General features: G+C 47.9%; 2 pseudogenes; one reads left to right on the top strand and one right to left on the bottom strand.

The window, feature by feature from the left end:
* The first annotated feature begins 1,206 nt into the window (after window positions 1–1,206).
* LOC123068867 (GABA transporter 1-like) lies at window positions 1,207–10,212 on the top strand (annotated as a pseudogene).
* A 160-nt stretch (window positions 10,213–10,372) lies between these two features.
* On the bottom strand, window positions 10,373–14,820 carry LOC123068866 (pyruvate decarboxylase 1-like; annotated as a pseudogene).
* Between the last annotated feature and the right edge of the window lie 793 nt (window positions 14,821–15,613).

Genomic DNA, 15,613 nt, shown 5'->3' with positions numbered 1-15,613 from the left:
CGCCCATTTCATCTCCTCCTCTCTCATAAGGGCTTGCAACTTCTTCTCGGCTTGGTTCTTTCATAGCTACAATAAAAATATTCTTGGGCACCATTGAATTACTCCCTTATGCTGACGCTACTTTACCACAATTCAATCTTCTTCAGCCTCTCTTGCACACACGCACAAAAAACAATCTTCTTCAGATTCTAAAAGCACAACTTTCTTATTCTTACAAAAAGAAGGTTGTACCTAGGGATGCAAGCAGGCATCCCGCATAGTCCCGCATAAATAGAGGATTAGTTCAAATTGAACTAAATCTGAAAGGAGTACTTATAACTAACCGAAACATATTTTGCGTACGAAGCGGGGCGGATCGGGCGCCGCCCTGCACCCCTAGTTGTACCCCCGGCCTCTGCATTTTGCTTTTGAGAAACAGAGCAAGCCTGAAACTTCTGTATGAGACCAGCTAGATGCCTAGATGTATACAGTTGCGAGTTGAGACCATGTCCGTACGACGACCAAGAAAACGTCCATATCATTTTTTTTTGAATGTTAGCAGGATCACTGCTAAATTCATTGAATAGATAGAAGGTTGATCCAGTTTATGAGGGAAACCAGACCAAAAAATCGTACAAGTGATGCCAATCGGCTTACAACGTACAACCACACGCACAACAACAAGGGCACGCCTTGCCTACCCCTGCCAAGATGGCGAGACGTCAGGACACAGAGCCACAAGACCGCTTCACAACCGAGCCACAACCGAAGCAAACAACTCGAAGTACAACCCAAACTCAAGGCAAGCACGTGTCAACGTACAGCCCACCCTTACGCCGAGAGGAGAGTGGCGAGTGGACAGCAGGACCCGACTGGACCCGAGGAGAGCGTCGTGGAAGAGATGCCGCATCAGTGTACATTGCGCCCTAGGGGCCCACGCTCCAAGTGGAGGCCAACCCTAGCAGCAAGCACTGTCGTAGGACTCCAGCAACCCGAACAGTGCCTCCAAGAAGGTAACGACGCCAAAGCACCGCCACTGCCTGAACCAGCAAGATGGATCTGGGGTTTCCCCCGTTGCACAGGTGGGGGGTGATAAGGGCCTAAACGACGCCTTCAAGAAGGTGACGGCGCCGGGGAGCGTCGCCGTTGTCCGCAACAGCACGGGATTTCTCCCAGCCCAACATCATCCCCACAGTCCACACACAGGCCATTGAGAGCCAACAGCGAGAGCACACCACCGACGATAGGCCACACACAGACCATGCCACCGGCAGGGGGACGATGGGCACCTCAAGCAACACCCACGACAGACCAACGTGCTGCCAATCCTACTTCCGCTTCCCCGCATCGGACGGGAGGATGCAACGCCCATCGATGGCGCCATTCGTCACCCGCCGGCCACCATTCCCTCGTGTCATCACCTGCCACAGCACGCCGTGCCGGCCTAACAACCGGAGGATGCAACGACCACCAGACGGTGGCGCCATTCCTCTCCCCACCGACCACCACCACCTCGAAAGCTCTGCTCCCTCGAGGTAGCACCACCACCACCTGCGCCGAGCGTGCCCTGCCGAGCAGCGGCAAAGCTCGGTCGACATCCTGGACGAGCGGGCCCGCTGAGCCCAGATCGGGACCAATCAGGCCCAGATGCGCCGCCTCGTGCCCAGATCCAGGGCGTCGCCGCCGGTGTTCTTGGTGTCGCAGCCCCTCTGCCTAGCCATGCTCTTCCATGCCGACGACGCCCCACCGCTCCTAGGGCCCCGCCGCCAGGCGCAGCTCTGTTCCGCGCGACTGGCGACTGAGACGAGCGTCCCTGCCCCCCTGGCCCGCCCTCAGCCCTCCGTCTTTGACGGGCAGGGCGCCGCCACCGCAGCCGAGATCGGCGGCGGCAGCGGCTGGAGATCTCTAGCACTGGGGTGCTTTTTGGCTGGGGTTTGGGGAGCCTCCGGAGCCGCCCGAGCGGGGGCGACCCGGGAGGAGTGGATTCCATATCAGATTTATTGAAGTAATACACAAGACAAGTAGCAGTTCCTGAACAACTGAAACCATCTATGCACAGTAACCATGAGCGCTTGCAACAGCAGTGGGCTCACATGGACGATTTATTCAGAGATCGGTAACATCTCCTATTCAGAGTTTTCAGATGACCTCACCTCATTAAGCTGGAAGATGATCTTCTGGAAACCTGGTGTGTTCACTGGGGATTCGGCAGGCGGCTATTCGCGGCAGAAACCCTAGATCCCCACTCAAGAAGCTCCTTGCTAGCGTCATCCTTGTGCACAATTACCTCTGCGAACGGGCCTATAGCCTAGTGGTTGCAGCGACCTTAGTAGCACCCTAGATCCTGGGTTCGACTCCCGGTGGGAGCGGATTTAAACAGGCTTGGGCAAAAGTTTCTGGAATAAAAGGACTGTGGGGCTGTCGCTCTACAGTAAATAGTCACAAGAAAAAAAAATTACCTCTGTGAAGCAGAGGCTGTCCTTGTTATGCTTACTGGTCCTGTGGAATTTAATTGCTGCTTTGAAACCCTACCTTGACATGGTCACCACTCACCACTAACACTTTATAGTTAGTAATATTATTATTAGCTTTGAAACCCTACCTTGACATGGTCACCACTCACCACTACCACTAAAAAAAAATTACCTCTGTGAAGCAGAGGCTGTCCTTGTTATGCTTACTGGTCCTGTGGAATTTAATTGCTGCTTTGAAACCCTACCTTGACATGGTCACCACTCACCACTAACACTTTATAGTTAGTAATATTATTATCTTTGTTTAGTCCTTAGTCATAATATGGCTCTAACTTTCCTCACAAAAGAATTGCATATGCTTGGAAAGAAGCGGTTGGTTTTTGTTTTCCCATTTCAAAGCATGTATTCCATTTCCACACTACTCCAATATGAGACGAGCCCATCTTTCTCCGCTTCTGCTCTGCATCGCCTGGGTCAACACAAGATAGGAGTCTCAAGTTCTTCTTACTCAAGTCGAGTGAAGAGAAGTAGCAGCAGTGGGCATGTCACCGGCGACGGCGAGTGGTGGTGCCCAGAAGGACCAGGACGAGATCGTCGGCGCCGCGGAGGGAGGGAAGGGCACGTGGAGGCACGCGGCGTTCCACGTGGCGACGACGATTGCCACGCCGGCAGCCTACGCTCTGTTAGAATTATTGTATAGGGATAGGAGGAGTGTTTAAACTGTATCTATCTATTCTTCTCTCAATCCCTTGTAACGACCTACGTGGTCGATCTCTTTCTGTTGGTCGATCGCCTCCTGGTGGATCTCCTCCTCTGTAACTTGTCAATCAAGGCTTTGCCTCAATATATACAATGCGGCCCGAGACAAAGGGTTCTACGCTTCCCAAACTACTTTACATGGTAACAGAGCCTCTTCCTCATCAGATCAAGAGAGATCGCATCTAGCTACCGTTCGCGACCGAGTCATGTCCACCACCTCCGCCTCCATGTCACCTAGCACCATGGGCGCGATCACCACCGCCTCCTCCGCCTCCACCTTTGCTTCATCATCCACAGCTACCACCACCTTCCTCGGATCGCCACCACAGGAGAAGCTGACAAGGGGGAACTTCCTCCTCTGGAAAGCCATCGTGCTTCCTCAGATCAAGGGTGCTCAGATGGAGCACCACCTTGACCCCACGAGCCCGCCACTGCCGGCTACCCTCACCATCACCAAGGAGGGCAAAGAAGAGCAAGTCGCCAACTTCGCCCGCACCCTCTGGTATGCGCAACAACAACAACTCCAAGGGTTCTTGATGGGTTCCTTTTCCCGCGAGATTCTGTCCCAGGTGGCCACGCTCCAGACGCCGGCCGAGGTGTGGCGCGCCATCAACACCATGTTCATCGCCCAGAGCAAGGCGCATGCGATCAACACCCGCATCGAGCTCACCAACCTTAAAAAAGGTAACTTGACCATGGCAGAGTACCTCGGCAAGATCAAAACCCTCACCGATGAAGTTGCCTGCACCGCCTCGGCCCTCTCCGATCCAGAGATCGTCTCCAAGATCCTTGCCGGCCTCGACATGGAATATAATCCAGTCGTCTCTGCGCTGGCGGCTCGCGTGGAACCCATCACGGTTCCAGAGTTGCACAGCCAGCTGCTCAGCTTCGACGCCCGCCTCACCCTCCTCCACGGCGGCGATCTTCGGCAATCCTCTGCATACTCCGCCTCCAGGGGACGTGGCCGTGGCCGTGGTCACCAGGGCACCAACCGTGGTGGCGGACGCGGCCGTAGTGCCTCCTCGGGCGACGGTGCCCGCTCTGGTGGCGGCTATGGCAACAACAACTACGACGGCGGCTACGGCAACAACCACGGGGGTGGCGGCTTCAACTCCAACACTGGCCGCCGCAACCCCCCCTCGCGGCCTCGCCCTCGGTGTCAACTCTGCAAGAAGGCTAGCCATGAGGTCATCGATTGCTGGCATTGGTATGATGAAAACTACGTTCCTGATTCCAAACTAGTTGCAGAAGCTATGCGCGAGCAAGGCAGGGACAGTGTCTGGTACGTTGACTCCGGTGCTACCGATCACGTCACAAATGAGTTAGAGCAACTGGCCCTACGGGAGACGTACCACGGCAACGATTAGATCCACACCGCTAGCAGTAAAGGTATGGAAATTTGTCACATTGGTCAAGTTTCACTTAATTTCCCTAGTCTTCAACGTGATCTTGTTCTTAAGGATGTTCTTCATGTTCCTCAAGATGACAAAAATCTTGCCTCGATGTCTCGTTTAGCCACCGATAATGATGTTTTCTTTGAAACTCACCCTCGTTATTTTTTCATTAAGGATCGGGCAACGAGGGCACCTCTCTATCCCGGTAGATGCGTCGGCGGCCTCTACCCCATCTCCTCCGGAGTTTTTAACAACAAGCATCGTCGCGTCTATTCCGCCGTCAAGCCCTCCTTCGAGCGGTGGCATCAAAGATTAGGACATCCCTCATCAGTCATAGTTAGGCAAGTAGTCAATAAAGACAAACTTCCTTTGTCACATAGTTCAAACAATGAGTCTGTTTGTGAAGCATGTCAATGTGCCAAGAGCCATCAGCTTCCCTATCCTAAGTCTACTAGTGTGTCTCATGCCCCATTACAATTAATCTTCAGTGATGTATGGGGTCATGCTCGAGATTCTTTTGGTCGAAAAAAAATATTATGTTAGCTTCATTGATGATTACAGCAAGTTCACATGGATTTATTTGCTTAAGTATAAATCTGAAGTTTTTTCCATCTTCCAAGAGTTTCAGAAGCTAGTTGAGCTCCACTTTGACAGGAAAATTATTTCAGTCCAAAGTGACTGGGGAGGGGAGTATGAAAAGCTCAACTCCTTCTTCCGTAGCATTGGAATCACTCATTATGTGTCTTGCCCTCATGCTCATCAGCAAAACGGTTCTGCTGAACGCAAACACCGTCATATTGTCGAAGTTGGTCTTTCTCTTTTAGCTCATGCATCTATGCCCCTCAAGTATTGGGATGAGGCTTTTATCACAGCTACATATCTTATCAACCGTCTTCCCAGTAAGGTCATTGGCAATTCAACTCCTTTAGAACGATTGTATCACCAAAAGCCAGACTACAACTCTCTAAAAAAATTTGGGTGTGCATGTTACCCCAACCTACGTCCATACAATCGTCACAAATTAGAGTTTCGCTCCACACAATGTGTGTTTCTTGGGTATAGTAACCTTCATAAAGGGTATAAATGTCTTGAACCATCTACTGGACGCATCTATATCTCCCGTGATGTTATCTTTGATGAAACATTGTTCCCTTTTCCCCTTCTTCATCCCAATGCTGGCGCCTTGCTTCGTGCAGAAATTGCACTCCTACCAGACTATTCTATTCATCCTGATCACGGGGGTGAATTAAATGATCATGATCATGTGCAAAAATCCACAACAGATTCTGGTTGTCATTTTATGTGCACACATGACAAAGGCGCAGTCTTCGAGGATGATCCGCAGCAGCCTACAGAGCAGGGCGGCGCGCGATCCCAGGCAGATCCGCGGCAGCATGCAGAGCTGGGCAGCTCGCGGTCCGGTGCAGATCTGCCCCTGGTAGGCGACAGCGATAGCGGCCCAGGCACGGATCCAGGGGCGGCTCCAGACGCGCCACGCCAAGCCGACCAGGTGGGTCACGCGGGTCCAGGCGCGGGCCCTGGCGCGGGTCCAGGCGAGTCGCGCCAAACCGATCGGGTGGGCCCCAGCGGACCAGGTGCAGGCGTGGGCCCTGGCACCCATTCCGGCACGCCTCGCCAATCCTCGCTCGTGCAGTCTGATACGGCTATCGCACGCGGCGTGGGGGGGGGAGCGACTCCCCGTCTACCACGTCGGCCGATCGGATCCGCTGCCAGAACGAGGAGCAGCCCGCATCCTCCTCGGATCAGGAGCCGATCCATCATGCTGGATCTTCTGTGAATGACGCCGACGCTGGTGGATCTCCTGTGCCGCAGTCTGCAGCAACCGGTTTTGTGGCTCCTTCGCCTCCTCGTCGACACACCAGGTCTCGGTCAGGTATTGTCAAGGAAAAGCAATATAGTGATGGTACAATAAAGTATAATCCGACTAAGCGTGCTTTTCTTGCCACTACTGGTGAACCTATTAATTTGCATGATGCACTTGCTAGCAAGGATTGGAAGGAAGCTATGGATAATGAGTACAATGCACTCATAAAGAATCAGACCTGGCACTTAGTACCACCGCAACGTGGTGCTAACATAATTGATTGTAAGTGGGTATATAAGATAAAAAGGAAATCTGATGGTAGTATAGACAGGTACAAGGCAAGGTTGGTTGCAAAAGGCTTTAAGCAAAGGTTTGGAATTGATTATGATGATACCTTTAGTCCTGTAATTAAAGCAACTACCATTCGCCTTGTTTTGTCCATTGCCATTTCCAGAGGATGGAGCTTACGACAGCTAGATGTTCAGAACGCGTTCCTTCATGGTGTTCTTGAGGAAGAAGTGTTCATGCGGCAACCACCAGGTTAAGAAAGTCATAGCACACCACATTATGTATGTAAGTTGGATAAAGCATTATATGGACTTAAGCAGGCTCCAAGAGCATGGTATTCTAGGCTGAGCATGCAGTTACAACGTCTTGGGTTCACACCATCCAAAGCAGATACATCCTTGTTCTTTTATAGCAAAGGCAATATCACTGCTTTTGTGCTTGTTTATGTTGATGATATAATTGTTGCTAGTTCAAGTCAAGAGGCCACTACTTGTTTGCTTAAGGATTTAAAACTTGAATTTGCTCTCAAGGATCTAGGTGATCTTCACTATTTTCTTGGCATTGAGGTAAAACAAGTTAGAGATGGCATACTTCTCTCACAAGAAAAATACACTGCTGATGTTCTAAAGAGGGTGGGATTGGAGAACTGTAAACCTGTCAGCACACCAATTTCCACCTCAGAAAAACTTACTGTTGATAGTGGAGAAGCTCTTGGTCCAGAAGATGCAACAAATTACAGAAGTGTTGTTGGTGCTTTGCAATATTTAACACTTACACGTCCAGATATTTCTTATTCAGTGAACAAGGTATGTCAATATTTGCATGCTCCTAGAACTACTCATTGGACAACAGTCAAGAGAATTCTAAGGTATCTTCAGTATTCTCAAGGACTTGGACTTCAAATTGTCAAGTCCTCTTCCTTGCTTGTTACTGCATATTCTGATGCAGACTGGGCAGGGTGTGCTGATGACAGAAGATCCACTGGTGGTTTTGCTGTATTTCTGGGATCTAATCTTGTGTCTTGGAGTGCAAGGAAGCAAGCTACTGTCTCAAGATCAAGCACAGAAGCTGAATATAAATCATTAGCAAATGCCACAGCTGAAGTAATGTGGATACAAACATTACTCTATGAGCTTGGAATTAAAGCTCCGAAGGCTGCACGGTTATGGTGTGACAATATTGGTGCAACGTACCTTTCAGCAAATCCTGTCTTCCATGCACGAACAAAACACATTGAAGTGGACTTTCATTTTGTCAGAGAGAGAGTGGCTCGCAAGCTACTTGAGATACGGTTCATCCCTACAGGGGATCAACTTGCAGATGGGTTTACTAAACCCTTGACAGTAAGAAGATTAGATGAGTTCAAATACAATCTCAACCTTAGCAAGGCTTGAGGTTTAGATTGAGGGGGAGTGTTAGAATTATTGTATAGGGATAGGAGGAGTGTTTAAACTGTATCTATCTATTCTTCTCTCTATCCCTTGTAACGACTTACGTGGTCGATCTCTTTCTGTTGGTCGATTGCCTCCTGGTGGATCTCCTCCTCTGTAACTTGTCAATCAAGGCTTTGCCTCAATATATACAATGCGGCCCGAGACAAAGGGTTCTACGCTTCCCAAACTACTTTACACGCTCCCCTGCCCTTTGCCCTCGCGTCCCTGGGCTGGCCTCTGGGTTAGCAGCGCCATACTGTTTATTTACCATATGATGTAAATTCTCTAGTTGGTTTTCTATGGATCCGGTGAATTAGCAGCTCTGTTTTTCCCACAGGTGTTTGCAGCTTGGTCATAGGGACACTGGTCACCTGGTGTTCTAGCTTGGCCGTTGCCTCGCTGTGGCAGTGGAACGGAGAGAAGCACACCAGCTACCGGCTGCTTGCACAAAGCATATTTGGTCAGTGCAATTTTTTCTTCCAACAAATAGTACTAGTTCTTACCATCTGACGATGCTGTAACTTTTTTTATTGTTGTAAAAGGAAGTTACTGAGAGAAATGTTCTTTTGATCATTTAACTGTAATTCAAATCAATGGTGCACTTATGATTCAACATCCACTGTTAACAGCACAATAGTTTGTGAAAAATTACCTTGAGAGTGACTCTGTACTTTGTTGAAGGTCCCTGGGGCTACTGGTATGTGTCATTCTTCCAGCAAGTGGCGTCGGTTGGCAACAACATTGCGATCCAGATTGCGGCCAGCAGCAGCCTCAGGCCGTGTACAAGCACTACTATGCCACCGACCATGGCGCGATGACGCTGCAGCACTTCATCCTCCTCTTCGGCGCGCTCGAGCTGCTTCTCTCCCAGCTTCCCGACATCCATTCGCTCCGGTGGGTGAATGCTACCTGCACTGCCTCCACCATTGGGTTTGCTGGGACAGCCATCGGTGTCACGATATATGACGGTAAAATTCAGTAAATTTTCATTCTGCATAAAGTACTAAAATTGCTGAATATATGAAAAAATCTGACAGCATGCTCTACCGCAGGATATCGGATTAACCGAAATGATGTTGGTTACAGTCTGCAAGGAAGCACCGCAACCAAGGTCTTCAGAGGTTTCAATGCACTGGGCACAATAGCCTTCTCATTTGGTGATGCAATGCTGCCAGAAATCCAGGTGCCCACCTGAGATTCAGTTGATATATTGATGAATTAAGTGTGCAATCAACCATTCTTTGCGTAAAACTGGCTGAAATGCAGAGCACCGTGCGAGAACCGGCGACGACAAACATGTACAAGGGTGTTTCGACGGCGTACACATTGATCGTCATGTCCTACTGGACACTGGCATTCAGTGGCTATTGGGCATTCGGCTCCGGAGTCCAGCCATACATCTTGTCCTCTCTGACTGTTCCAAGATGGGCAATTGTAATGGCAAACATATTTGCAGTTGTTCAGATCACAGGTTGCTTTCAGGTAACTGTAACTTATGCCAAACCTCCTACTTTCATCAGGAATTTCTTGGCAACCATCCAGTAACTAACTCTACTTCTTCTTCACAAAGATATACTGCAGGCCGACATATGCGCACTTTGAAGAGCGCATTCAGGCAAAGAATATGATGCACAGAGCATGGCTGTGGCGACTGATGTACACCTCTGCATACATGGCGACGATCACCCTCGTTGCCGCCGCAATGCCATTCTTTGGGGACTTTGTATCAGTTTGTGGAGCGGTTGGGTTCACCCCACTGGACTTTGTGCTGCCAGCATTGGCATTTCTCAAGGCTGGGAAGCTGCCCAAGAACCTGGGACTGCGGCGTACTGTCAAGGCCCTTTGCTGCGCCGGCGCCGTCTTGTTCTCTGTCATCGGGGTTCTTGCATGCATTGGCGCCATCAGAGCAATTGCGCTCGATGTCAAGACCTACAAGTTCTTCCATGACATGTGATCATAGTTAAGTTATATGAGGTTGCTCTTGTGCGTCAGCTCACTTAGATGTAGCTTTTTTTGTGTGAGTGCTAGATGCCAGGTATAATATGCAATGTTATATACAATAGTACAATGGGACTCATTTTATAAGTTGAGTCACATTTTTGAGACATATATAGGATCAGAATCAAAACACAGATATCTCATACCAATCCGAAGTAAGTCTATAATCTATTGCCTACAAAAACAATTCGATGACCACATAAATCGACTTACAATTCCAGGAAAAAAGATATCAAGAAAGCAACAAATAAGCATACCACTGCAATAGAAGAACCTAGAGCAAAGCATACATGATGGATGCTGTCATATAAATTATGAACATCATACATAACAATAATGCAGTTCCTTCTAAACACAAAGTGCAGGACTAAAATTCGTCAAGAATTGATTCTCATATTGAACTGAGCACAAGCAGTTTATGTATTCTAAGTTCCGACAACCCAGTGGTGTGAAATCTGTCTTCTGCAAACTCCTCTGACAATTTCAGGTAAATGCCCACAACAACATTGACACCGAGCCTTTTCACCCTGTCACTGAGAAGAACTGTTATTGTAGAGCCTGAAATGTGGCTGGGTGCACCAGAAACGACCTTGAAGAGGGCCTTGCTCGGCAAAATCGGCTGTGCGGTCGGTGCGCCAGAAACGACCTTGAAGAGGACCTTGCTGCTGTCCAATTGATGCTGGTAAACAGCAGCCCAAATTCATCAATCTTAGAATTGGCCGAGGTTTGTGAGGTGAATGAGGAGAAAGGTTTCATGTGACAGTTTGTGTCTTACTCATATAAAATTGCTGCTGCAAATGGTTTCAAAGAAATTAAATTAAATCATACCAGCTGGAAAAACATTTTGAAAACTGCCACTTTCCTGGTCCCAAATGTCAGTACTGCTAAATTTGGTCTAAATATCATGGTCATGTGTCGACACAGACAGCTCCCTTTAATATTAGGCAGAGACAGATATTAAGTTAGAGATGTGACAGTGTCGAGAGAGACACAGCCCTTTAATATTAGGTAGAGATGTGAAACGGACAGGACTAATTTGTCTTTTACTTTTGTTATTAGGTACCAATTTTCTTTACACCTATGTAAATTTTCATAAGAAAAGAGCACTGAAACCTTTTTTTTTTGCACAGGGCGCAAAATAACCGTCTCCCATGAAAGTTTACAAACGCAAAACAGACTAGTGAATTTACAGTGTTCTTTCTGTAATATTTTGACATTCAGAAATTGTTTTCACCTGGGAGTGCATCATTGAGTTTTCATTGCAATTTGTTTTGACATTCAGTAAACTTCACCACATAATTGAATCTTCTTCGCATTCTAGAAACGCAATTTGTTTCGTCTCACTAATGTTTTTGAGAAACACAACAGGCCTGAAACTGTTGTCAAAATCAAGAAAGATGCCAAAATCAAGGGCGTCTTTAGCTGGCTACGACATCGATTTCAGATTTATTGAAGTAATATACAAGCACAGGTTCCTGAACTGAGACCATCTATGTACAGTAACCGTGAGCCCTTGCAACGGCAGTGGACTCAAATGGATCATTTATTTGAAGATCAGTAACATCTATTCAGAACTTCCACATGACATCATTAAGCTGGATGAGGATCTTTGGAGACCTGATGCGTTCACTGGGGATTTGGTGGGCGGCTATTCGCGGCGGAAACCCTAGAACCCCACTCAAGAAGCTCCTTACTAGTGTCATCCTTGTGCACAATTACCTCTATAAAGCACAGGCTGTCCTTGTTGGGTCCTAGGGATGCCTCAATTGCCTTCTTCAGTTCCTCCTCTGTTCGGACCTACAGACAAAAGGGTGAAATTTCATTGCAATGCAGTACTTCTTAAATATTTTGAAATATATTCAGGTGGGGAGTCTTTCCCCCGGGTGACAGTTTCAAAAAACCTTTCTAAATTTTTTTAGCTATATAAATAAATATAGATTACAACTGTAACACCAACCTTGGCCGTATAGCACTTGCCCTCGCCATTATGGAATGCTTCCACCACGCCGGTGTAGTTCCAATTCTTGATGATGTTGTAAGGGCCGTCATGGATCTCCACCTCAATGGTGTAACCCCCGTTGTTTATGAGAAAGATGATGTTGTTCTGTTCCCACCGGAGCATCGTCGACACTTCTTGTGCCGTCACCTATATACCAGCCCAATTAAATCTTTCTTAGCCGCATATTTTGATAAGCTTTAAATTTAATAGTATAAGATCGAACATTTGGTGATTCTGAATTTTTTTTGGAACCTGAAAGCTGCCATCTCCAATGAAGGAAATGACTCGCTTGTCCTTAGCAGCCTGCGCATATCCCAGAGTTGCACCCACAGACCAACCAATTGATCCATATTGCATCTGAAATTCATACCTGCCAAAAGAAAATGGTGTTTAATTAAACATAAAGTGAACAGTATACATCCTACTTACTGACACAAACAAGTCTTGTCGGTTGTTACCAATGTAAAATTAGTCTAGACTTCTATCGTTTATTTTTGAGACTCTTACATCAAACCACCTGATAATATGACCTCACTAATCGGTGACACATCATGGGATATATTATCGAAGTTCAAACTACCATGAGGCATTTTTATCAAATTCTCCCGGATAAATAATATATTTGCAAAAATATCAGAACAAAATATCTCGATATAATCCAACTATACCTAGATTACAAATACTAAAAGAACGGATGTGACCAACAACCAATACAGGAAGTTTAAAAAAACTCAGACAGAAGTTTGAGCTCTGAAATATTTCAGGGGAGCTTACCCACAGCCTTCTGGTAGTTTCAGCTTCTGGCAGTTAAACCATGAGTCCCCGGTCTCTGCTATAACAGCTGAGTTGCCAGACAACATTTTCTGAATATGCTTGAAAAGTACATTCACTCTCAAAGGCTCTCCAGGCTCAGAGGAAAGGGGTTCGCCCTGAGGCACAAAAATACGACTGTAGTTGTCGTAGGCAGCTGTGTTCTTCTTCAGCCGGGTTGCAAGCGCATGCAGGAAGTCCTTCATCAAAACACACCCAAATGCAGGCCCATTCCCAATCACCACTCGGTCCAGCTGGACAATGATGGCCTTCTCCTTCTTGAGGAGAAGCGAGTACCCAACCGAGCTGTAGTCGTTAAATATCGGGCCAGCAAACAAATAGGAATCAGCTGACTCCACAATCTCAGCACAGAATGGGGTGCTCACAGCACCCCAGTATGTGCCGATAAATCTAGAATGGTGCTCTGGCACAAGTCCCTTTGCAGAAGGCATCACTGCAACCGGATAACCGCATGCATCAGCCAGCTCTACGAAGGCCTTGCTTGCTTTGGCCACCCTCATCTTCGGTCCGCCAACAAGGACCGGCTTGACTGATTTGTTCAAAAAAGCCGCAGCAGTCTCCACTGCTGCTTCCAGGTTCATCTGGTTAGACAGTCTGACCAATGAGCAGTTCATCAGCATCAATAATACCAAGCCAACTGCCATCTCATTATTGTTATTCGTGTACAGGGAGCATGCCAACTTACCTTGGGGAGAGAAAGAAAGGGACAGGATGGCGGCTAAAGGTTGGATGCGGGATCGAGGGGAGGTTGCAGCTGATGCTGATGTAAACAGGCTTGCTCTCCTTCAGTGCAGTGCAAATGGCAGTATCAATCTGTTCATGTGCATCCTCTAAGTTGTTCACCACTGCCTGCAATTTATGAAATGAGGTCATATCATAGATTTTTTTTTTTGCAATGCTCATATAGATATCTTGCCTTTCCACTTTTGAAAATAAATTCACAATTCTAAGCATACATATCATCTGCGGAAGGTAAAGGTTTAGTGTCAATACAGCAAAAAAATTATGTCTCAAGATTGCAAATTGTATGATAATACTGTTGGATTGAACATTAGAATCAACTGTTTAGACAGACAGTGCTAGAACTGCAGCAAAGCTATTTCCTGACAATCAACTAAACCCCTGAACCCAGACTAGTGGACATGGAGGAACAATTAGAAAATATCACAAACTGAACATGTCAGAAAAGGGAATTGTGAATTAGACCGCAGATCCACTCCATCGACCAAACTGAAACTAAAATAAACTTTCCCCTAAAATCTAAGCAGTGCCAAAATCCCTAATAAAATCAGAGCATTTGGTCTTGAGGAACGACATTAAAACTGAACAACAGAGACGTACTACCTGATAACAGGTGACGTTCTGGAAGCAGCGGAGCTCCTGCGTGAAATCGGGGATGCCGATGGTGTGGTGCAGGATCCGGTTGCTGCCGTAGTCGTTGCTGTTGGGCCCCCCGACGATGCAGATGACGGGGAGGTTCTCGCTGAAGGCGCCGGCGACGGCGTTGATGGCGCTGAGCCCGCCGACGGTGAAGGTGACCGCGCAGGCGCCGACCCCGCCGGCGCGCGCGCGGGCGTAGCCGTCGGCGGCGTAGGCGGCGCTTAGCTCGTTGCAGCACCCGACGAGCCGCACCCCGCCGCCGGACGGCTGCTCCGCCTCGAGCTCGTCGAGGAGCGTCAGGTTGAAGTCCCCCGGCACGGTGAAGACGTCGTGGGCGCCGACCTCGGCCAGGCGCCGGGCGAGGTGGCGCCCCAGCGTGGCGTCCGGCGGCATGGCGGCCGCGGAGGGCGGCGTCGGCCGGGGAAGGCACCGAGCCGATGTCCATGGCTTGGGTAGGGAGGGCGGTTTGGTGGCGGTTGGCGCGGAGGTTCTTGGCAGCGGTGGAGGAGGGGAGAATGTTCGTGCTTGGAAAAGTTGGCTGCTTGGCGCTCGTGATGTAGGCGTCGGACAGTTGGAGCCTGGTGGCGACACATCGCCGGGCAGCGCAGGAGGCTTCTAGACGAAGGGAACAAGTGGCGCGTGGCTCCATTTTATTCCTTTTCATTCGAGAAAAGGCCAAAGGCCCAACTTTAGAAATTAAAGACCAATCTTCACATCATGGTCGTATTTATGAAATCACTAGTCAAGTCAAGGATACTCCTTGCAAAAATTACTCCTCCACCTTCTCTGATTTGACAACAAATGCGCCACTTCTCGCAATATGAAAGTTTCTCGTTTTTCTAGATTCGTTTTCCAAAATATTTTATCCTTTGAATCGTATGTCAAATACCAAATCGTTTTCATCATTGAATTTTTCGTGTTGAGATCTTCGGAGCTAGATCCCATGATTATAGTTTTTGTCAAACTTTTTCTTCACAAAAAAATCAGATATCAAAAAACAAAGAAACCAAAATATGTGCAAAAAAAAAACAGAACCAAACAATATGTTCTCGCAAAAAACACGAATACTAGAAAGAGAAAGGAAAAAAGGAGACGGGAGGCCGGTTGCGATTTTCAAAAAAATGAAAGCACATGTTGTGTTTTTTTTTCTTTTTTGAAGAAGCACCGCCGGAAGCAAATCTATGATTTTCGTGGAAGCACCGTTTATTTTTCCGAGAAGCACAACTCGCATAAGCAAATCTGTGCTTCCACGA

This window comes from Triticum aestivum, chromosome 3B (assembly GCF_018294505.1).
Source record: "Triticum aestivum cultivar Chinese Spring chromosome 3B, IWGSC CS RefSeq v2.1, whole genome shotgun sequence".
Taxonomy (NCBI): domain Eukaryota; kingdom Viridiplantae; phylum Streptophyta; class Magnoliopsida; order Poales; family Poaceae; genus Triticum; species Triticum aestivum.
Note: the sequence above shows the minus strand (reverse complement) of the source record. Positions and strands in the feature narration are given on the sequence as shown.